This window comes from Arachis hypogaea, chromosome 11 (assembly GCF_003086295.3).
Source record: "Arachis hypogaea cultivar Tifrunner chromosome 11, arahy.Tifrunner.gnm2.J5K5, whole genome shotgun sequence".
NCBI classification, from domain to species: domain Eukaryota; kingdom Viridiplantae; phylum Streptophyta; class Magnoliopsida; order Fabales; family Fabaceae; genus Arachis; species Arachis hypogaea.
The window spans coordinates 42,522,468-42,546,788 of NC_092046.1; positions in this window are offsets into that span (position 1 = coordinate 42,522,468).

Sequence of the window (24,321 nt, forward strand, 5' to 3'; positions counted from 1 at the left end):
TATGATAGAGTAAAATTAATAAAATACTTATTATTTTTGTTCTATATTGTTTTAGAATAGTTAGATATTCTTAAAATATTAGTGAAAATATGTATTTTAAATTTTAATTTTAAACTTTTACTATTTCTATTTTTTATTTACATAAGATTGGGTCAACAGGTTCAACCAGTAACCCGTCAGTTGAACTACTGACCAAGTGACCCAGTAACCTGATCGGTTTGATCACCAGTCCGGTTCTAACAACTATGAGTTAAGTTATTACATCACAAGTGTCATGCCAAATTAAATAAGGATATTCAAGCCGGGCCTACAAGTTATTCCTATTCCGTACAACTAGTTTGCCACTCTTTCAACATCTCAATTACAATGTTGTCACGCCATTGTGTCCACTTATTTGTATTTTCAACCACATTAATTAACTCATCTGGTGCTTCCTTTTTGATAGGTAGAAATTCATCTAAAAGGCTTGTTTGCTCTTCTGAATCTATATCCATATTCTTCCGAAAACAATTTTGCAATAGAAACAAACAATTATGATCTGACTTTGTGTTTTTAGAGGATAAAAATTAGGACTTTTTAAAATTGACCATCTCTTAAGTAATCCAAAGTATTGCTCTATCACATTCCAAGCAGAATAATGCTCCCCATCAAAATACTCCTGGTAGTTGCGAGATGCACGTTCTCCTTGAGCTCACTCTCTAACATGATAACAAGTGCTTCTATACGTGATGAGGCAAAATTGATACGCTTGTTTATTGAGACGAGCAACGTCTAATTGAATCTCTAATTAGATTAATCAAACCTTGGCAAGAGAAATTTGGATTGTGAAGTAGAGGCAAGAGCAGTGAAGAGAGAATTGATTTTGGGCTAGAAAAGGCTTAGAGAATTAGGAAGCAATCAAGAATAAGGATGTTAAAGGCTTCAGAGACGTTAAATTCTTAAAAAAATCCATTGTGTTTTCTTATTTTAACTCACGAAAAATTTTTTCACAGTAAATCATTTATAATTAAATTTCAATTCTTTGGCAATCTAATTTCTCTTAATTTAATTAATTGTCAATTCTTTGGTCAACTAATTAAGAGAAGAAGTTAAGAATGATTTCGATTTATAGTCACATAATATTCAAAAACTATTCCTAGCTGAATTAAATGTTATATATTCAAAAATTAGTTCTAGACAATTCAAGATTGCGAGATGAGTTTTAAGCTTATTCTGATATTAAATTTTCAAAACAGAATTAGAATACTTTCCAATACTTCTAATCATTAAAGATGAAGAACGAAACATCAATCTTAAAAAAGTAGAAAAGCATGAATCAAAATAAGCAAAAATACTTACATTACTAATCCATAAAAATAAAACAGAACTCTTAACCTTTAACAGAGGAGATTTAGTTACTTAGGATAGAAAAGAAAATAATCTAAGATTAATGAGGTTCCATTCCCAAATTTGTGAACCATGTTCACTTATTTATATCCTAACTTCCTAGCTAATTCAAATTAAAAAAAAAAATCTTATCTTCCAAAGAGAAAGATAACAACTTATTCTAATTCAAATCTAATCTAAATCCTAACAATTAAATCTTATCTTTTTAAAAAGAGTTTGTTGCTAACTAATCATTTAAATATTGAATCTTGAATTGAATTTAGAGCTTCCTGATAGTTGAATTGATACTTGGCGCTTGGCTTCTTCGTTGGGCACTGGGCGCCCAGTACTTGAGAAATTGGTGGCATTGGGCGGAGTCCACTTTGCCTCCTCTTAGGCACGAAGGCGCTGGGCTTCATGATGGTGGAGTTGGGCGCCCAAATTGGGCACTGGGTCTGGGGTAAGGGTGCTGGGTGCCACTTTCTTGGAGTTGGACTTTGACGCCCAACTTGGAGTTTGGGCGTTGGTCTTGGCCTCTTGAAGTCTAGCGCCGCTAGCCTTGTGTTTTCTTATTGGTTTCATCATGATTTGCTTAATTATGTCATGAAAACACAACCATTCTAAAATAATTCCAAACATATGATTAATTAAAAAGATTTTACTAGAAACATATGAACTTTGAATTAAATCTAAAAAAACTAATGGAAAAGATATCTAAAAATCATTAAAATACCTGGGTATCACAACACCAAATTTAAAACTTACTTGTCCTCAAACAAAAAGAAAAGTAAACAGAGTTTATCTTAATGAAAAGAATTGAAGAATTTGTAAATTTAAGTCCAAATAAAAGTGGGTTTGCAAATATTCTATGATTATAAACGAATTTCTCTTATCTTAATGAATCTTGCACACTTAAGAATCAAGAATATCCAAAAACTCAAAATTGGATTGTATTATGAGAATCCTCTTATACTTGTATGATTCTTGAAGCAGTTTTTCTTTACAATTCAACTGGAAAAAAGATGTTTGAAGTTCTTTACTCTAAATATTTTGTTTTAAGGCAGTTCTTAGTGGATTTTCAATTGATAATCCCGAGTCAGTTGGTCCAAGTTATTGGGTAATAAAGCATTTCTCGGATCTAATTGCTCAAGTCTCTCCTTGAAACAATCACATCACAAGCGCATAACTAGGAATTTGTTCATCTAGACATCGATGCCCAGAGCCCCTTTGGACTCTAAATATTTTGTTTCATATCAACTCTTTAATGTGGGCTTTCAATCGATAATCACGAGCAAGTTGGCCCAAATTATCGGGTGATGAGGCACCTTCAAATTTACTTACCCAATTCTCTCCTTGAAACATAAACATCACAGGCACATAACTGGGCTCTAGTCATTGGTACTCAGAGCTTTATTGATTTTGATTTTTTGATCTTTCTATACCTTTTTTTTTTTCATAACTGCCTCAGGGTCTTCGATGTTCGAAGTCTTATAATATGTCTCTAAACGTTTGCTTATGGAGATTCTGTCTTCCTTTTCTTCAAGATTCGTTCAAATACTTTAGGTACATGGAATATAATAATATTACTAATGACCACCACATTTCAATAGGAGTTTCTTTGTTAATATTCAATTCCTTTTTATTAAGAGTTCCTTCACACTAGTGGAGTTCACAGAGGACAAGTACAAGTAGTAAGCACAAAGAGAAAAGTAAGAAAAATAAAAGAAACATGATTCAAAACAACAAAAAAGAAAGAAAAAGAAAACAAAGACAAAATAAAAGAAACAAAAAACAAAAAAAAAACTAACCATCAAAATAAAATTGAAGTTACCAAGTTTATCATTCATCATGATCACCTTCCTCATCCTCTATCTCTGTCTCTCAGAGCTATTTCGTTCTCCTACCAACACTAAACTTAGAGATTTGTCAAAACTTTATAAATAGGGAGATATGTGTTTATGAAGAGGGGTTATGATGAGTAGATCATTGGGAAAGGGGCTATTTAAGAATGGTGGTTAAAGCAAGAAAATTTTGAAAATCGATTTTTGAATTTAAAATTTCATGAAGTGAAATTATGAATGAAGATATTTAGCAATTAACTTAAGTGAGGGAGAATGCCACAAAGGCGCCTGGCTTGCAATTTCGGCGCCAGGCTCTAGAAAAGCCTTACATAGGAACGTTGGGCGCCCACAACAGACGTTGCGCACCAGCCTTTTGGTGCCACGAAGGCGCCAAGCTTCACAAAGTGGCAATAGGCGCCAACTTTCCATGGGAGTTGCCCTGCTTGGGCATTGGGCTCTCCCACTTGGCACTGGCACCAGCTCCTCTGGGAGCTATCTCTCTGTTTTCTTTATTGATTTTATGATGAACTAAAGAAAAACAAAAATAGAAACAAAGATTAAGAAATAGGTAGAGTATACTAATGGGTTGGGTTGGCTCCCAACAAGCACTCTTTTAACGTCACTATTTTGACAATTGATGTTTCTTAAGATAGGAGTTGAGTTAATTTTCATTGATCCACTTCTTCTCCAGAATATGGCTTCAATTTTTGTCTGTTAACTACAAATCTTCTTCCAATATTTATTTCGATTACTTTAATATGTTCATAGGGAGACAATTTACTTATTGTAAATCGTCAAGACCACATTGTTTTCAATTTTCTAGAAAATAAGTTTAGTCGTTAGTTGAATAACAAGACCTTTTGACCAGTTCAAAGTTTTTTTAGAGGATTTTCTTGTCATGCCACCTCTTTGTTCTTTCTTTGTATAACTGAGCATTATCATAGGCTTTATTTCGAAATTCATCAAACTTGTTGAGTTGAAAAAGTCTCTTCTCACCCACTACTTTGGCATCAAAGTTCAATAACTTGATTTCCCAGAACACTAGATGCTCTATCTCAATCGGCAAATGGCATGCTTTGTTGTCGTAAACCAATTGGTAAGGTGACATTCCGATTGGAGCTTTGAAAGCTGTCCAGTAAGCCTAGAGGGAATCTCTAATTTTTTTGGACCAGTCCTTTCTAGAGGCGTTGACCATCTTTTTCAAAATTCTTTTCAACTCTCGGTTGGACACCTACACTTGTCCGCTGGTTTGTGGATAATATGGCATTGCCACCTTGTGTCTCACCCCATATTTTTGAAGAAGAGTTTCATGTTGTTTGTTACAGAAGTGGGTTCCTCCATCACTAATGGCTAAAGTTGGTCATCTGAAAAATATTTTTTGAGGGATATTTGTAGTGTTTGAGCTTCTTCAGTATGAATCCTAGATAGGTGGTTTGTCACAGAATTTTCTGTGCCCTTCTTATCTCGGATTTCAACATCAAATTCTTAAAGAAACAATAACCATTTTATCAATCTTAGTTTGACATCCTATTTAGACAAAAGATACTTAAGAATAGAGTGATCAATGTAACACCCTTACTATCAGAATGCCACGCTTCCGGCTGCGCTACTCTGATAGCAAGAAGTATTACGACGACTTCGTATACTTAATAATATAATAGGAGTCTTTGACTCGAAATCGTACTGCTGATTTTCTTTGAAAACCAAGAAAAAAACTAGTTTATCTTGAAAACAAACAAGCATATACCAATATACATAACTTATTACTCAAATAACTTATATATACTATAAGCATATAACTCATACAACTCCTAAACCCTTTTACAAATAATGTTAATGGCGAGGGAAGAATAATAGTAAATAAACTAATACATACATATCGTATAAGTTAAACTTAATAACTCTTCATAAGCTTCTTCGTCCGTTTCCTGAAAAGAGAAGTCTGTAGGGGGTGAGAACCTAAACACATGGTCTCACCACGGATTTTCAGAGTTTATTATAAGAAGATATTTAATAGAAAATCTGTTTTTCAAACTCAGAGATTAAGTATCCAGAAATTCCAAAACCTTTCTTTTCGTATAAGAAAAATCTTCAAAAGTTTTCTATAAATCTATGCTGAACCAGTTTGATTTTTCATACTTTAATAAATCTCAATCAGAAGCCAATCATGCCATCAACCAATAGTATCATCAATTCAATACCAAAGCTTAATCTCAAAGTACCACACTAGAACAAACACAGGAAAAACAGAGAAGAAAAACACAGGTATAGATAGCAGTTACAGCAAGTAGCTCAGATAGCAGTTAAAGACAATTAAGCAGTTAGGCAAACCAAAACAAATTCAAAACCAAACAAAGCATACAAATGCATATGATGAATGCCTATCCTATGGCTGATGATATCATCCGTCAGTTATATAGCCAACCCGACATGTCCTGGTAGCTAACCATGGACTGAAACACCCATCGCGGAGCAAGTGGGTTTGAGCTACAACCCCCTTGCTACTATCCGCTCAACCCAGAGCCAGTGGAATAACCACTACTGTGGCTACTACCCAGGCGGGTATTTAAAAGCTTAACCTGGAGCGAGTGGAATAACCACTACTGCCGCTACTACCCAGGCGTCACAATCTCTGACCTGGAGCAAGTGGGACGAGCCACAATCCTTGCTACTGCCCAGGATTTCAAACATACATTCATTCAGTTTAAGTCAATCATCATTATTATCAAATCTCAAACATAGACCTGGAGCAAGCGGAACGAACCACCATCCTTGCTACTACCCAGGTATCTCAATCAAATACAAATCTCATTTTCACATTCATTCTCATTGTCATTCAATTATTCAAAAATCATACTCAAAACTCAATCTTCATTCTCATACTCATTCTCATCATACCACTAATTACTTTCTTTAATAATTCAGATTCAAAATATAACTCATTCGTTTCTAAATAAATCAAACTCCAAAATGTAACCCTTTTCTTAACAACAGCAAAAATCAACTTATAAAATCTTTAAAAAATCTAAATCTTTTTAAATAACCATTTCAAATGAAATCTTCCATTTTTATAAAAATTTAGGCAACATCTCCTCTAAAATTCGGATTATGCCACCTTTACGGGTCCCATCAAAGTCACATTTTCCAACCCGTTTCCAACTAACTTCAATTATCAATCCTTTCCAAAATCAAACAAATTTTTGGTTTTGAATCTTTTCTAAAATCAAACATTTCCAAAATTAAACTAAATTCCAACATTAAACCTCTTCTAGTAATTCAAGAAAAATCAATTCAACAATGACCAACTTAACAAACCAAAACAGCAAATCAGAATAACCAGCTTCCTCAATAATTCAATAAATAAATCAAATAAATAATCACAACCATTCAAATAGTTCAATTCAATTCATAAGACTCCCGTAATTATAAAAAAACATTTTTCATACTCTTATCGACTTATAACAACTCTTGAAAGTAAAATGAATTTAAGAAAATGCCCTACCTCGAATTCATACTCTTATCGACTTATAAAAACATGCACTAACCGAAACGCGACCCTATGTTACCAACATCTCATAATCCTTATCAAACTCATAACATAGCACATATACACTAACAATGAAAGTTTCGGAAAAGATATACTTACTGTAACAAAGGAGAAACATAGAGATGAAGCCACGACAGCAGCTTCGACACTTAGAAGAACAAAACCCGGTATAAACGAACTAGAGCTGGAACCCAAATTGGAGTGGGATGGGTTTGGCATCTGCAGGGGCGTCCTCTGGCGGCTGCAGCCGCGGTTTTCCAACGGCGGGGCTATGGCGGCAGTGGGCATCTCAGCAGCAACAGTGACAGAACACAACAACGGTAACGGTGAACCCAACAACAACGACGGCACGGCTTCCATCCTTTCCATCGCGTTCTGGTCATCTCCCAGCAACGGCGTGCATGGCGGTGATGACAGATCTGACGGCGGTCCTCGGTTCGCAATTTGACGGCGGCGGCAGAGACGAGTTTGGTGCCGGAGATCTGACGAAGCTGGCGGCGACGAGCTCCCTCTCACGCGTTGTTTCTCTTCCGCGACGGCACAGCTAGTAGTGATGAAAACGAATGGCGGTGACGCGGTTGGACGAGTTTGGCGGTGGCGCAGCTTAACAGCGGGGTCTCCCTCCAAGGCTCGGTAAGGACGCGACGGCGGCGGCGAGCCAAGCGACTCCTACCGGTGCACTCTCCCTCTTTCTCCTCTCTTTTCTTGATTCACACCCTCTCCTCTCTTTTCTTTCTTTCTTTCTTTAGATTTTTGTTGCTGCTATGTGTTGTGTTTGTGTGTTTGATTTTGGAAGAAAAGGACAGGGGTTTGGCGGCTGAAGGGAATAGGAAAATTAGAGTTAGGGTTTTGGGAAATACTTAGCAAATTAGGGTTTCATTTTGGGGACAATTAATAATACAATTAAGGTTTAAAATGGTATTAAAAATTAAGTTTAATCCAATAAAATCATCTTCAAAGAAAGTATTATTTGTTCATCAATATATGAATTATATTCAAATAACTACTAATTAAATAAAATAAGAAATAATTAAATTTATTTATCTTTATTTATAAAATAAGATTCAACATCTAAATATTCAAAATATAGTACATAAAATTCTCATTATTTATTTATTTTTTTCAATTACTAGAATTTCAAATTATAATTGGGAAAATACCAAATTTATATGTGAAATATCTAAAAATATAATCTTGATTAAATATAATAAATCGTAAATAACTTATTATTTAATTTTTAAAAAATTCGGGATCTTACAATCAGTATAGACAATTAGTTTTGAACTAATTAAATAATATCTAAATTTATCAAAAAGCAAATACTACGAATAACAACTCTTTCTCAGTTGTTGTGTAATTTTTTGCACATCGTTTTGAAACACGACTTGCATAATAAATGACATGTAACAACTTGTCTTTTTTTTTCCACTAAAACTGCGCCTAGAGCATAATCACTAACATCACACATTAATTCAAATGGCGCGGACCAATTAAGTTGGGGGGGGGGGAATTATTGGTGCACGTATAAGCTTAGCTTTCAAAGTTTCAAAATCATGTAGGCATTCTCTACTAAAAATAAATGGAGCTTCTTTGATTAATAAACTACTCAGTGGTTTCGTAATTCTTGAAAAATCTTTTATAAATCTCGTATAAAAATTTACATGTCCCAAGAAACTTCGAATTGCCTTTACATTCACTGATGGTGGTAATTTTTCAATTATCTTCACTTTTAGCCTTATCAACCTTTATGCCCTTAATTTTGATCCGGTGTCCAAGAACAATTTCTTTTGTGACCATAAAATGACACTTTTTCCAGTTCAAAACTCGGTTTGTTTCTTGGCACCTTTTCAAAACTAATGACAAGTGGTATAAACAAGTATTAAATGTGTCATCAAATACAGAAAAATCATCCATAAACATTTCTAAAAAATTTTCTACTATACTAGAAAAATGAAAAGCATACACCTTTAAAAAGTGGCGGGTGCATTACACATCCCGATGGGCATTCTCTGATAAGCAAAAATTCCATAAGGGCATGTGAATGCGGTCTTTTCTTGATGAATGGGGTCAACCGTAATTTGGTTGTACCCAGAATATCCATCAAGAATGCATGGTCAGCAAGTCTCTCTAACATTTGATCAATGAATGGCAGAGAAAAGTGGTCCTTCCTTATTGCCAAGTTGAGCCTCCGACAGTCAATGCACATTCTCCAGTCGGTGACTGTTCTTGTAGGGATCAATTCATTTTTTTTTATTAAAGATTACCGTGATCCCTCCCTTCTTTGGCATCACTTATACCGGACTTACCCAATGGCTATCGGAGATGGGGTATATGATTCTCGCATCCCACAGCTTTATTACTTTTTTGTGAACAACCTTCTTCATTGTTTGATTGAGTCTTCTTTGTGCATGCACCATCGGTTTGAAATTTTCTTCAAGTAAAATCTTGTGCATGCACATGGTGGGGTTTATTCTCTTCAGATCGCTAATTGTCCACCCAATAACAGTCTTATGTTTTCTTAATACTTGCAGCAATCTATCTTCTTCTTCTTTATTCAATGAGGCGTTTATAATTACCGGATAGGTCTCCTTGTCATCGAAGAATGCGTATTTGAACGTGGTTGGTAAAGGTTTTAATTATAGTCTTGGTGGTCCCTTTTTCTCCTTGGTGTCATTTTAGATTTTTTTTCTTCGTTGGACAAGTGTCGGTTAGCTTTTCTTCCTTTTAACCGTTGGAGTGTTGTGGAGCATTCTTTAGGGTCTCTTTACTAAGAACTTCTTGACTTAATAAATCAATCAAGTCACTTTTCATGCTTCCTTCTACCTCATTGAGATATGAATTCCTTATATTCATTGTCTCGTATTTCTCCGTAAGATTTGACATTGTTTTACTTAGGAGGGAGTGTTTTTGCTTTTCTGCCAAATGCTTGGCAATGTGCTCCACTTGCACCTCTAAATTCTTGATGGAACTTTCATGGTTTTTGAAATTTATTCTTGTCTCTTCCATAAAATTTTGAGTTTGCTGAACAAATTCAATAGTGAATTAGGACAATCACTCCATAGCAAGCTCAAGAGGATTTTGGAATTATATCAAATTGGCTTGCTATTGGCATGAGATGTTGGAGTAACCTTGTCCTTGACTGTCCCAACTAACATTAGGATAGTTTCTCTGTCTAGGAAAGTATAGATTATTCCCTAGCCTTGAGAAATATTCCATGTAGTTGATGATGCATGAGCATCTTTCCTATCTTTTCCTAGTGAATTTGCATTTAATTTGTTGAGTTTAATCAAGAATTAATTATCTTTTAGCCACTATGGATGCTACTTTGAGTCTTGTGCAACTCTGTTTATTTTAGGTAGCATTCGGCTGGATTTGATGGAGTTTCTGCAGAAGAGGAGATAACCAGCGAAGAGCGACGCGTACGCGCACCTGACGCGTGCGTGTGATTTGGAGAATTGCACGGCGGCGCGTGCGCATCCCTGACGCGTACGCGTGACACGCGAAGAAGACCATCGACGCGTACGCGTGACTAACGCGTATGCGTGACATGCGCCACGTGCAGAAAACGCAAAAAATGTTGGGGGCAATTTCTGGGTTGTTTTTGACCCAGTTTTTGGCCCAGAAAATACAGATTAGAGGCTGCAGAATGGAGGAATCAGGGGACCACTTCTCGTTATTTCCCAAGTTAGGCATGGATCCTACGAAGCAAGTGGTCCCCATCCATCAATTGAAGACTTGCTGATTGCTATAATTAATTCTGATTTAAACATTATTTTTATTTTTAAAATAGGAATGATATTATTTTAATTTTAGAAATTAGATTTTAAATTAATTAGGATTAGATATAAAAGAGAAAAGAAACTTCTCTTCTAGGATTTATTCCATTCATTCCACAATTTACAGTTTTTACCTGAATCCTAGTTTTCTCTCTGAACCATGAGCAACTAAACCTCCACTGTTAAGGTTAGGAGCTCTGTTTATTGTATGGATTGATTCTATTATTTTTCTATTTTAATTCATGTACTGATTTATAATTCAAGAATTATTTTCGTCCTTTATTTTATGAAATTGGGTGGAACGGAAGTATGACCCTCTTTCTAATTGAGTTACTGTATAACTTGGAAAAACTCTTTACTTGAACAACAGCTTGGAAACAATTTCTCCTAAATTCTAATTATCTGGACTTAACGGGATACGTGACATATAATCCTCTTATATTTGGATAATTAGGATTTTTGTGGCATAATAACTAGAATTAAACTTCACCCCCTAATTGGAATTAATTGACCAAGGAATTGGCGGTTGATGAAAGTTAGAGAAGACTAGAAAGGTCTAAGGAATTAGGGTCTACTCACATATAGTTGGCCATGAATTAAATCTTGCATGATTAAAATAAATTAATAAGAAAAGTCAATTCGGAAAATAGACAACTCTGAAGCCTTAACTGTCTTCTCCATATTTTATTCCTAACTTATCTACTTGCCTGTCTTCTGATATTCTGAATTTACTGTTTAATGCTTTTGAACTCTCAACACTATTTTCTGCTTGTCTGACTAAGCCAATCACTCAACCATTGTGGCTTGATCCATCAATCCTCGTGGGATCGACCTTCACTCACCTGAGGTATTACTTGGTACGACCCAGTGCACTTGCCGATTAGTTTGTGGTTGTAAATTTCGCACCAAGTTTTTGGCGCCGTTGCCGGGGATTGATAGTGATTAACAGCTATTCGTTGTTTGATTGCTTAGATTAGGCATTTTAGTTTTAATTTTATTTAAATTTTGCTTTAGTATTTTCGAAAAAAATATAAATAAATAGCACTAATATTTTTTCTTAATTTCTGAAATTAAGTTTGGTGTCCCCTAGTTATTTTTATTTCAATTTTTCCTATTTATTTTTCTTGTGAATTTCGAATTTTTCTGTCCTAATTTTGCCTACAAATTTCGAAATTTATTTATTTATTCTATTTGGTATTTTTATTTTAATTGTTTACACAGGTTTCCTCACTGGAAATTCTCTGCACTCTGACGTAGAGAGTTCCATCTTTTCTTGTCTTCTATTTGTTTATGTGCAGGAACAGAGATGAAGAACATCTCTTAGACTTTGATCCTGAACCTGAAAGAACTTTCAGGCGACGTTTGCAACAAACAAGACTTTACAAGGCTGCAGAATTTACTATGGATCCTAATGATGCTGCTAATGCCAATGTGACAAATCCGAATGGGAATGAGCAACAAAGGAGAGTGCTTGGCTCTTACTCTGCTCCTACTGCAGATCTTTATGGGAAAAGCATTGTGGTGCCTCCTATAGCTGTAAACAACTTTGAGTTGAAGCCACAATTGGTCACCCTGCTGCAACAAAACTGCCAGTATCATGGTCTTCCCCAAGAAGACCCAAATCAATTTATTTCTAACTTTCTGCAGATTTGTGATATTGTGAAGACAAATAGAGTGAACCTAGAGGTGAACAAACTCATGCTCTTCCCGTTTGCTCTGAGGGATGGAGCAAAGCTATGGCTAGATTCCCAACCCAAGGAGAGTTTGGATACTTGGGACAAGGTTGTTACTGAGTTTCTTACTAAATTTTTCCCACCAAAGAAGCTGACTAAGCTTAGGGTGGAGGTTCAGACCTTCAGGTAGAAGGATGGTAAAACTCTTTATGAAGCTTGGGAGAGGTACAAGCTACTGACTAGGCAATGCCCTCCGAACATGTTCTCCAAATGGACCCAACTAGATATCTTTTATGAAGATTGGGATGAAATGTCCAAGATGTGCTTAGATAATTCTGCAGGTGGTTCACTGCACAAGAAGAAGACACCGGAGGAGACTATTGAGCTTATTGAGTTGGTTGCTAGCAACCAATATTTATACTCATCTAATAGGAATACTGTGAACTCAGAGACTTCTCAGAAGAGAGGTGTGTTGGAAATAGAAGCTGTTAATGCTATTCTTGCTCAGAACAAGCTTATGTCAAAGCAAATAAATTTACTTACTCAGCAGATGGGTGGCATGCAAGTCTCAGCTATCAACACCCAAAATCCACCTCAAGAGGTCTCTTATGACATGACAGGTAATTTTGTACAAAATGAGAATTATGATTATACTCAATCTTTTTTCTGAACAGGTAAATTACATGGGGAGTGGTCCTAGAAACCCCAATAATGATTCATACTCTAAGACATACAATCTTGGGTGGATGGACCAACCTCAGAGATCTCAAAATTTTAACAATAATTCTCAGGGCGATTTCCAATAGAACAATCATAATAATCGCCAATTTCAGTCTCATCAATAGCAACCACCTCAGCAGACAAACTCTCAATCCCAACAAGATTCTAATTGGGAGATGATGAGGAGTTTTATGCAGGAAACCAGAGCCTCCATTAGAAATTTGGAGGTGCAAATGGGCCAACTGAGCAAGCAAATACCTGAGAGGTCTGCAAATACAATTCAAAACTTGGAGATTCAGATGGGTCAATTAGCCAGAAAAGTTAATGAAATTGATAAGAGGACCATTAATAGCCTTCCTGGTAACACAAATCCAAATCCAAGAGAGGAATGCAAGGCTATCACCTTGATAAGTGGACAAGTGGCAAGTATAGAAGCACAAGTTAATGAGAAGCCAGTTGAAAAAGAAGCTCCAGAGGAGAAGAAGGAAGAAGTAGAGCACGTCCCTCCAAAGCGTGCGGACAACCCATTCCCAGACTCTCTTGACACTTATCCTACATTGCCAAAGGCTCCTGAGTACAAGCCTAAAATGCCATATCCTCAGAGACTTTAAAAGGAGACCAAGGACAAGCAGTTTTCAAAGTTCTTGGAAGTCTTCAGAAAGTTGCAAATCAATATTCATTTTGCTGAGGTTTTAGAGCAAATGTCTCTCTATGTCAAATTCATGAAGGAATTGTTGTCAAAGAAGAAGCCTTTAAACGGAGATGAGACCGTGGTCCTGACTAAGGAATGTAGTGCCATCATTCAGAGTAACTTGCCAAGGAAGATGCCAGATCCAGGGAGCTTTCAAATTCCATGCACCATTGGGAGCACAACCTTGGAGAAAGCATTATGTAATCTGGGAGCAAGAATCAATTTAATGCCCTTGTCTGTGATGAAGAAGCTGCAAATCCAAGAGGCACAACCCACAAGGATAGCATTACAGATGACAGACAAATCTATGAAGCTTGCATACGGATTAGTGGAGAATATCTTAGTCAAAGTGGGTAAGCTCTTCTTCCCAGCAGATTTTGTGATTCTTGACGCGGGGGAGGATGAGAATGCCTCTATAATTTTAGGAAGACCATTCCTAGCCACTGGGAGAGCTCTAATTGATGTAGAAGTGGGTGAATTAGTGCTTAGAGTACATGATGAGCAATTAATCTTTCACGTCTTCAAAGATACACATTCAGCATGTGAAGAAGAGAGGTGCATGCATACTGAGCTTATTGATCCAAACCTTCAAGAACCCCCTGATGATGCACATCACAAATTGCAGCTCAAACCTCCTTTAGTGACAACCAATAACATTCCTCCTGACATCAAACCTAAGTTTGGTGTCGGGAATGCATCATCCACCAAGGAGGAGGTCCTCAAAAAGAAGAAAGTACCCAGGGGATAGAGAAACAAAAAGATCCCCACTGAAGGTTTTTCCCTAGGAATGAAGGTGGTGTTGACTAAAAATCCAGTGTGGATTTATACAATAAAAAGAATCCTTTCTCTGGAGCATATTAAGCTAATTTATGGAGACATAGGAAAGAAGTTCAAAGTAAGGGGTGAAGAGCTGAGCCCCTATGATCCTCCTCCTTAGAGGAGCTGACCGTCAAGCTAGCGACGATAAAGATGCGCTTGTCAGGAGGCAACCCGATAATTTCGTATCCTTAGTTATTTTTCGTAGTAGTGATTTTCTTATTTATTTGATTTTTATCAAGTTTTTACTGTTTTTCTTTCGTTTTACGTGTGTTCTGATCATGCAGCTATTTTAGAACAGGAACCAAACACTTCGAGAAGGATTATGCCAAAAAAAGGGGTGTTCGACGCGCAAGCGTCTCTGACGCGTGCACGTCATGTGTGAGTTTGCACCACAAAGGAATTGACCCGAGACTTGGGCAGGGTGGCGCTGGAACTATGTTTTGAGCACAAACAAGCTCACGTGTGCGCGTCGTTTGCGCTTTTAGCCACCCACGCATGCGCGTACCTGACGCGTACGCGTGTCCCTGAAAATCGACGTCAATGAGTGTTTAGGCAGAGAGTTGTGCTGGCTTGGGGCTGGAACTGTGCTAGAGGCACAAACTTGATCACGAGTACGCGTCCCCGATGCGTGCGCGTACTTTGCATAAATGGGCATCCACGCGTGCGCGTTCATGACGCGCACGCGTCATATGAGAATTTTGGTTCCCATGCCATGCGAACAGAGAGTTATGCGTGCACGCGGCCGCCTTCATGCGATTCGCACAAACCAAGGGCACGCGTACCCGTGCCAGACACTTACGCGTCACTTTCAAAATCAGGTGACCCACGCGTACGCGTGCTGTACGCGTACGCGTCGCATGCTCCGCACAACTCCACTAGTGCGCCGCTCAGTTTTGATTTCATTCTCTCTCCCTCCCAAATCCTAATTCTCTCTTTTTCTTTTATCCTTTTATTCTTCTTTCATCATACTATTTATTTTTGTTTTCAGTTCTTCTTTGCTTGAAGACAAGCAAACCTTTAAGTTTGGTGTTGTCGCTTTGCTGATGGTTTTTCTGTTTAATTTTATGATACCAAAGGGAGGCGAATTCCTTTCATTCTATAATCCTTCCCGCTCGTACTATGTTATGTTCCGGTTTTCTGCTATTTTGTCTCGTTTATTGCATGATCCTTTATTAGATAAATTCCTAGGTTCTAGTTTAGTTCTACTATTTTGAAATTTTCTGTTATTAGCTTTAATATTGAAATGTGCCTCATGTATTGCCCACTGAGATTGAAATCAAAAAGAAAGAAGAAAAAGGGGATGTAATGCATGAGAAATTGAGCTTATTTTTTTTAAGAGTAGTCTCTTTTAATCAAATGTGGTGGTGTTCTCTTTGATTCTGAATGCATGACATAAACCGTGCATGTTTGCATTTGAATCAAGGAATGTTGACGTATAAGGAAAAGAAATTTAGAGAAGTATTGTGAATTTTTTGAAAATTTGTGACAGTTAATCCTTGAAGCAAAAGAAACAAAAAAAAAGAGGATATAAAAGCAAGGTCCAAAGCTCTGAGCATCAATGACTAGGGAGGTCAAACATGATTAAAAGCTCAAATAATTGTTTCCTTAGTCATATGCTTGTGGTGTTCTTGTGTCAAGTAATCCTTGAGACAGAACATTTAGAGTCGAGATTAACTACAATTAGTAGAGTTGCCAAAGGCTTTGAGCACCACTGTTTGGGAGTAGCTAAAAGGAAAATCAGAACTTCAAAAGAGTTCCCCAGTTAAGTGCTTGTGGTGTTCTTGTGTCAATTAACCCTTGAGACAGAACATTTAAAGTCACGACTAGGCTCAAGGTGCAAAGCACCGGTTAATTGAGAATTAAGGGATATCTGCTGTGTTCAAGGATTTAACTGAGGTATAAAGATCATAGAACTCATAATATGATCCGGATTCTAATTCCGCATGACATTGACATTCTTCTGATTCAAAGGCGAGTGAGATGCCAAAACTATTCAGGATTGCAGTTGTAAACCCCACTGTAAGAAGAGACATGAGCTTAATCAAACTCTCATTCTCATGCAAATTCACATCCTAAGTCTATATTAGTTTTGGTTGCTTGAGGACAAACAATAATTCAAGTTTGGTGTTGTGATGCATGAGCATCTTTCCTATCTTTTCCTAGTGAATTTGCATTTAATTTGTTGAGTTTAATCAAGAATTAATTATCTTTTAGCCACTATGGATGCTACTTTGAGTCTTGTGCAACTCTGTTTATTTTAGGTAGCATTCAGCTGGATTTGATGGAGTTTCTGCAGAAGAGGAGATAACCAGTGAAGAGCGACGTGTACGCGCACCTGACGCGTGCGCGTGATTTAGAGAATTGCACGGTGACACGTGCGCGTACCTGACGCGTACGCGTGACATGCGAAGAAGACCATCGATACGCACATGTGTGACACACGAAGAAGACCATCTACGCGTACGCGTGATATGCGCCACGCGCAGAAAACGCAGAAAACGCTGGGGGCGATTTCTGGGCTATTTTTGACCGAGTTTTCGGCCCAGAAAAAATAGATTAGAGGCTGCAGAATGGAGGAATCAGGGGAACACTTCTCGTTATTTCCCAAGTTAGGCATGGATCCTACGAAGCAAGTGGTCCCCATCCATCAATTGAAGACTTGCTGATTGCTATAATTAATTCTGATTTAAACTTTATTTTATTTTTAAAATAGGAAAAGATATTATTTTAGTTTTAGAAATTATATTTTAAATTAATTAGGATTAGATATAAAAGAGAAAAGAAACTTATCTTCTAGGATTTATTCCATTCATTCCACAATTTACAGTTTTTACCTGAATCCTAGTTTTCTCTCTGAACCATGAGTAACTAAACCTCCAATGTTAAGGTTAGGAGCTCTATCTATTGTATGGATTGATTCTATTGTTTTTCTATTTTAATTCATGTACTGATTTATAATTCAAGAATTGTTTTCGTTCTTTATTTTATGAAATTGGGTGGAACGGAAGTATGACCCTCTTTCTAATTGAGTTCCTGTATAACTTGGAAAAACTCTTTACTTGAACAACAGCATGAAAATAATTTCTCCTAAATTCTAATTATCTGGACTTAACGGGATATGTGACATATAATCCTCTTATATTTGGATAATTAGGATTTTTGTGGCATAATAACTAGAATTAAACTTCACCCCCTAATTGTAATTAATTGACCAAGGAATTGGCGGTTGATGAAAGTTATTGGAGAATAGAAAGGTCTAAGGAATTAGGGTCTAGTCACATATAGTTGGCCATGAATTAAATCTTGCATGATTAAAATAAATTAATAAGAAAAGTCAATCCAGAAAATAGATAACTCTGAAGCCTTAACTGCCTTCTCCATATTTTATTCCCACCTTATTTACTTGCCTGTCTTCCGATATTCTGAATTTACTGTTTAATGCTTTTGAACTCTCAACACTATTTTCTGCTTGTCTGACTAAGCAATCACTCAACCACTGTTGCTTGATCCATCAATCCTCGTGGGATCGACCCTCACTCACCTGAGGTATTACTTGGTACGACTCGGTGCACTTGTCGGTTAGTTTGTGGTTATAAATTCCGCACCAGTTGACTTGTTCAGTGGTAGGATGGAATAATTTATACCATTCTTTCTTATGTGCTCCTCCACACAAATCACACGTAATTTGTGAAGTTTGTAGCTATTCTATTTGTGTTGTGAATGAGGATATTTGTTGAAAGAGGAGTTTGTTGAGTGCTAAGATTGTATCCATGAAATTTGATTCTATTGTTCCTTGCACACACAAATTAAGAAAGGAAATCAAACGCACTGTGCCGAATAAAGAAGAAAAGAAGAATTAAACTGAATAAAGAAAAGAAAAGAAAAAAAGATCTAAGTTAATGATTCAACCGGATGTATGTTGTCAATCTCAATTAATCCTTAACAATGGCGCAAAAAACTTGATGAGGCAAAATTGATATGCTTGTATATTGGCAAGTGTACCAAATCGCTCCAAGTAATACCAAGGTGAGTGGATGTCGTTCCTACGAGTATTAATGGATTCAGGTAAGCAATGTCTAAAGTAATCTCTAAGTAGATCAATCAAACCTTGGCAAGAGAAATTTGAACCGTGAAAAAAAAAGTAAAAACAGTGAAGAGAGAATTGATTTTGGGCGAGAAAAGGCTTAGAGAATTAGGAAGTAATCAAGAATAGGGATGTTTAAGGTTTCGAAGATGTTAAATTCTTAGAAAAAGCAATACTTGTATTTTGACTCATGGAAAATTTTTTTCACAACAAATCATTTATAATTAAATTCCAATTCTTTGACAATCTAATTTCTCTTAAATTAATTAATCACCAATTTCTTGGTCAACTAATTAGGAGAAGAGGCTAACAACGGTTTTGATTTAAAGTCACATAACATTCAAAAACTATTCTTAGCTGAATTAAATTTCATATATTCAAAAACTAGTTCTAGACAATTGAAGATTACGAGATGAGTTTCAAGCTAGTTTTGATATTAAATTTTCTAAAGTAATAGCAGAATCCAAAACTGAATTAGAATATTTTCCAATACTTCTAACCATTAAAGATGAAGAACGAAACATCAATCTTGAAAAAGTAGAAAAGCATGAATCAAAGTAAAGAAAACACTTGCATACTAATCTATAAAAATAAAATAGAGTTCCTAATTTTTAACAGAAGAGGTTTAGTTACTGTTGGTAGAAAAGAAACCAATCTAAGACTAATGAGGTTCTTGATGGCTCCTGTATGATTCCATCCCCCAATTTATGAACCTTGTTAACTTATTTATATCCTAACTTTCTAACTAATTCAAATTCAAAAACTCATCTTATCTTCTAAAGAGAAATATTTCAACTTATTCTATTCAAATATGATCTAATCTAATCTAAATCCTAACAACCAAATTTTATCTTTCTAGAAGGAGTTTGGTGTTAACTAATCATTTAAATCTTGAATTTTGAATTGAATTTAGAGCTTCATGAGAGTTGATTTGGTACTTGGCACTGGGATCTTTAGTTGGGTGCTGGGGTGGAAGAACTTGGTGCTGGACTTGGGATTTGGGCGCCGGGAGCCCTATACTTGAGAAATTGGTGGCGCCACTACTTGGAGTTGGGCGCCAGCCCACTTTGCCTCCTCCTAGGAACGAAGGCGCTAGGCTTGATGATGGTGGAGTTGGATGCCAAATTGGGCACTGGAATTGGAGTAAGGGCACTAGATGCCACTTCCTTGGAGCTGGGCTTTGAGGTTGGGCGCCTAGCTTGGATTTTGGGCGCTGGGCTTGGCCTTTTGAAACTTGGCGCCACTAGCCTTGTGTTTTTTTATTCATTTTATCCTTATTTGCTTAATTATATCCTGAAAATGTAAAATTCACAAAATTAGTAGATAATTAGCTAATAAATTAATTATTAATAAAAGAAATTAAGAAATTGAATTTTATAGTTTAATGAGATAGAGATAATTAAAATAAGAATTTTGACAATAATGTTATAAAATTTGGCTCAAGATTGGACCAAACGGGCCAAATTGAGAGAACCGGATCCATAATGGGCCCAAGGCCCAATTCAAACCTCATATTAATAAAGATTTTAGCTCTTCCTTCCTCAAACCTTGAGGGAAACACGCTGGAAATTTCAGAAAGGGGGGAGGAACAAAGAAAATCACAAAATCCTTGGCTAGATTTCACTCTCACATAATTTTTGATCCGGGGCTTTGATTGACGAGCCGTTAACGACCACGCGTTTATCTCAGAATTCTCTACAAAACCCATAGATAAATTTGGTAAGAATCTATCAATTTCTTACTCAGCCACTCTTCCCTAATTTCAAAATTTAAGGTTTTAATTTTGAGAGATTATGTGGTTTTGATGTTCTAAGGTTGAATTAGCTCGTGGATAGTGTTGGGCTTTGCCCAATTGACTCGTGGGTAATAGTAAAAAAATCCTAACTCTTGTCAAATTACTGAATTTGTGAACCCTAAGGTAATTCTAGTGTTGTTGTATGAAAATTTAGATTGAATTATGTACTTGGAAACAATTTGGTGATATTTGAGGCAAATTGGCAAAGTTGGGAGTTTGAGCTTGAACTTTGGGGCTGTGGATTTTTGTTGATGGCAAATGCTTGAGGTGTTCTGGGTTTAACGAGGAATCAGCCAAGGTATGGTTTTGGTTTCTCATAGATAATATATAATGTTTTGTGAAAACATAGGCTAGATGACCATATGATAAGTTGTATGATATGAAAGGTTGAGGTTTAGTGACTCGTTGGAAATTATTGAGTGGATGGTTAAAATGTATGATGATTGATTATTAATGATTGTGAGTAATGATGATGAGAATGATTGATGACTGATAAATGATATTGAATTATAATGTTGAGCTTTGAAATGAATAATGAATGTGATAAATAATATTGATAGTAAATGATGATGAGGATAGGTTGTGGAGATTTGTTAAATATATATATGTATGTATTTGTGGATGATTGAGTGGTTTGGCTGGGACTCTGTTTTTCAGCAACATTGTATTTTGTGATTTTAAATATGATTTTAAACCTCTAAACTTCTATTTTTACTTTCTAAGACCCTAAAACTTAGTTTTAGACATAGAGAGGGTGTTAAACCTTGAAAGGGAGTTAACTTAAAATGGAAGAAAGGTTTAGAGTAATGAATTGTGATTGAGAAAGTAAAAAAAAGGATGAGTAGTAAGTGAATGTGATATGTGACTCCCGGATAGTAGGTAGTGGCGCGTTCACTTGCTCCGGATATGAGATGAGGAAGGAGAATTATGAAAACTGAGTTTAATTATAGAATTTCGAATGATTATGAAAGAATTGATATTATAATGAATTTTTGAATAAAAAACCTGGGCAGTAGCAAGAATTGTGGTTCGTCCCGCTTGCTCCGGGTCAATGTTTGAGATTTGATAATAATGATGATTGATTATTAATTGAATGAATGTATGTTTGAGATACCTGGCCAGTAGGAAGGATTGTGGTTTGTCCCGCTTGCTTCAGGTTAGTGATCGACGCCTGGGTAGTAGCAACAGTAGTGGATTATTCCACTTGCTCCAGGTTGAGCTTTTAAACACCAGCCTGACTAGTAACGGTAGTAGTGGTTCTTCCACTCGCTCTGGGTTAAGCGAGTAGCAGCAAGGGTATTGTAGCTCAAACCCACTTGCTCTGCGATGGGTGTGTCTGTCCATGGTTAGCTACCAAAACTTGTCGGGTTGGTTATATAACCGACAGATGATATCATCAGCCATAGGACAGGCATACATCATGTGCATATGCGTGTTTTATTTGATTGTACATTTAATTGGGCTTGCCTATGTGATTATCATGCTTACCTGTTATATTCACTACCTGCTGTAACTGTATCCTATTTCTGTTTGTCATTGTCTGTTTTGTTTGTCTGTGTGGTTCTACCGGGATTTTGGAGGATGGTGGAGGAAGGTGAATAGTTGTGGGTTCAACTTAAACTTTAGTTAAGATTAAGAACATTAGAGAGATACCCCACTTATGGCTACTATTTTAAATCTTAGTTTTGAACACTGAGTGTCAGAGTTCTAGGATTGCCTCTAGCTTTCTTGGGACTTTATATATTATGTATGTAGGCACCACTACCATACTGAGAACCTTCAGTTCTCATTCCATACGTGTTGTTATTTTTCAGATGCAGGTTGAGAAGCACCACACTGTGTATTCTGGAGACTCTAAGGAAGCGAAGAACTCTTGGGACTCAGGGTTGTATTTTGTTTATATTTATATATGTATATAAATTCTCCACCTTATATTTTATGTTTGTCCCTCTTAGAGGTTAACTCGGAGAAACAGGTTGTCAGTTTTTTTGTTTTGAGTTACTTTGAGGTGTATATATATGTATATGTATATGTATACTCTGGTCGGTATTTGCTTCACAGGCCGAGTCTAGAGCTTGTTAATTGCATACTTGGAACTCTGATCTTATATATATATATATATATATATATATATATATATATATATATATATATATATATATATATATATTATCTTTCTCGTTTGATCTTATCCACCTTTCTAATTCTATCCGATTGAGCTTGTATTGCGTTGTTCTGCATGACTTAAGCATAAGATTAAGTATGGTAGAGTGTTATAGAAAACATAATCATTCTAAAATAACTATAAGCATATCATTAGTTATAAAAACTTCACTAGAAACATAAGAACTTTGAATTATATCTCAGAAAACTAATGAAAAAGATATCTAAAAACGACTAAAGATGCCTAAGCATCAATACACCAAACTTTAAAACTTTGCTAATTCTCAAGCAAAAAGGATTTATTGATTATTAGACTCGGGGACTGTCAAAAACTTAAAAGTTTTATTGACTTAAAATTTTAGCCAATGTTGCAACACTTCCAGTCTCCATTGCAACGCACTCAGCCAAAGTTGCAACTTATCCATGCATTGTTGCAACGCATCCAAAACTACAGATTTTACTCTTTCTTGTTCGATATATTAACTTATCGGGAACTGTCACTTCTATATAAATGCCATCTAATATTTCCAAGCAACCTTATAATCCAGAGAAAATTATGACTTTAAGATAGACAATCCTTCTAGCCAAAAAACAAATTATACAAATAATCCATTTAGGTTTATCTTAAACTTTCTCCATGTTAGGTCTATACAATCCTCTTCAACTGGTGAGGTTTTGGCGAATAACAAGCTTTGGCTATGTATAACGTTCTTTAAAACCTTATTGAAATACTTACTAACTATTTTTCAGACCTACAAAATCTAACTTGTAGACTATAATTTTTCTTGTGATGTACTATGATAATTAAAAAAGTTGCAATTTGCTCAAACAAACTTACTTTACTATCTTCTCGAAGTCCTTCTTGGACTTAAAGCAACTCGCATAAATTAACAAAGGTATTTGTGTTCATTCTTAACTCCTAAATACAATTCCTATCACCCTCGCCAACGATACGTTGTAATATATCACGTCAAATTCTACTATTCATCTTTTCGTGCCTAAAGATAATTGCTCAATACTTCTATTCCTAAAGTACGTAAATAATACAAGAACAAAGAACAACATCAAATTATCAAGCCTTAATCTCATTATTTGATAAAAATCAATGAGGAGTGCTAGGGGACCAGCAACTTTTGTATTTTGTAACCATCAATTGGTCATCAATAGTATTTTTAATGGTGTGAGATTAAATCCAATGGTGTGGGATCATTCAATTTTCTTTTGATGGTTAAATACTGGCCAACTTTTTAAAAAATTGTTGGCCCGAAACTTTCCCAAAATGAACATATCATTTTACAATTTTCGAATGTTCCATTCCTTCCTAATAAAATACTCATTTCAATCAAAACAAGGATAAATATTTAATTAAATCTACATCAAAACTAATTTAGTATTCAAAAACAATTTTCATGAAATTAAAATGAAGTTAGATACAATGCACAAATTTCTAGAACTTGCATACACAAAGAATGCAATCACAAATTATGATATTCATTTCGAAAAACCTTTTCCTCACATCTACGTGACTTCTAAGTGCAATATGTTTTAAAGATGATAAGCTCATATGCTAAAACCTTTTATATTTAACTATCAAATGCTTATGCATTTAAAAAAATAAAAAACTTAGTGTTGATCGAAAAATATATATATTATTCGATGAGAGCAAGTCGATTCGAAATGAGTCAGAGACAGTTTCTCGAAGAAGATGCATGCGTAAGCAGGGATCGAGAATAATGAGCGCTAGTTGGATTTCGAATGACTTGTTATTCGATTAGACCTTCTCGAGAGGGGAAATCGAATTGAGCATTCGAATGGAAGGTCGAACAGTCACGGTAGTGGAACAGTTA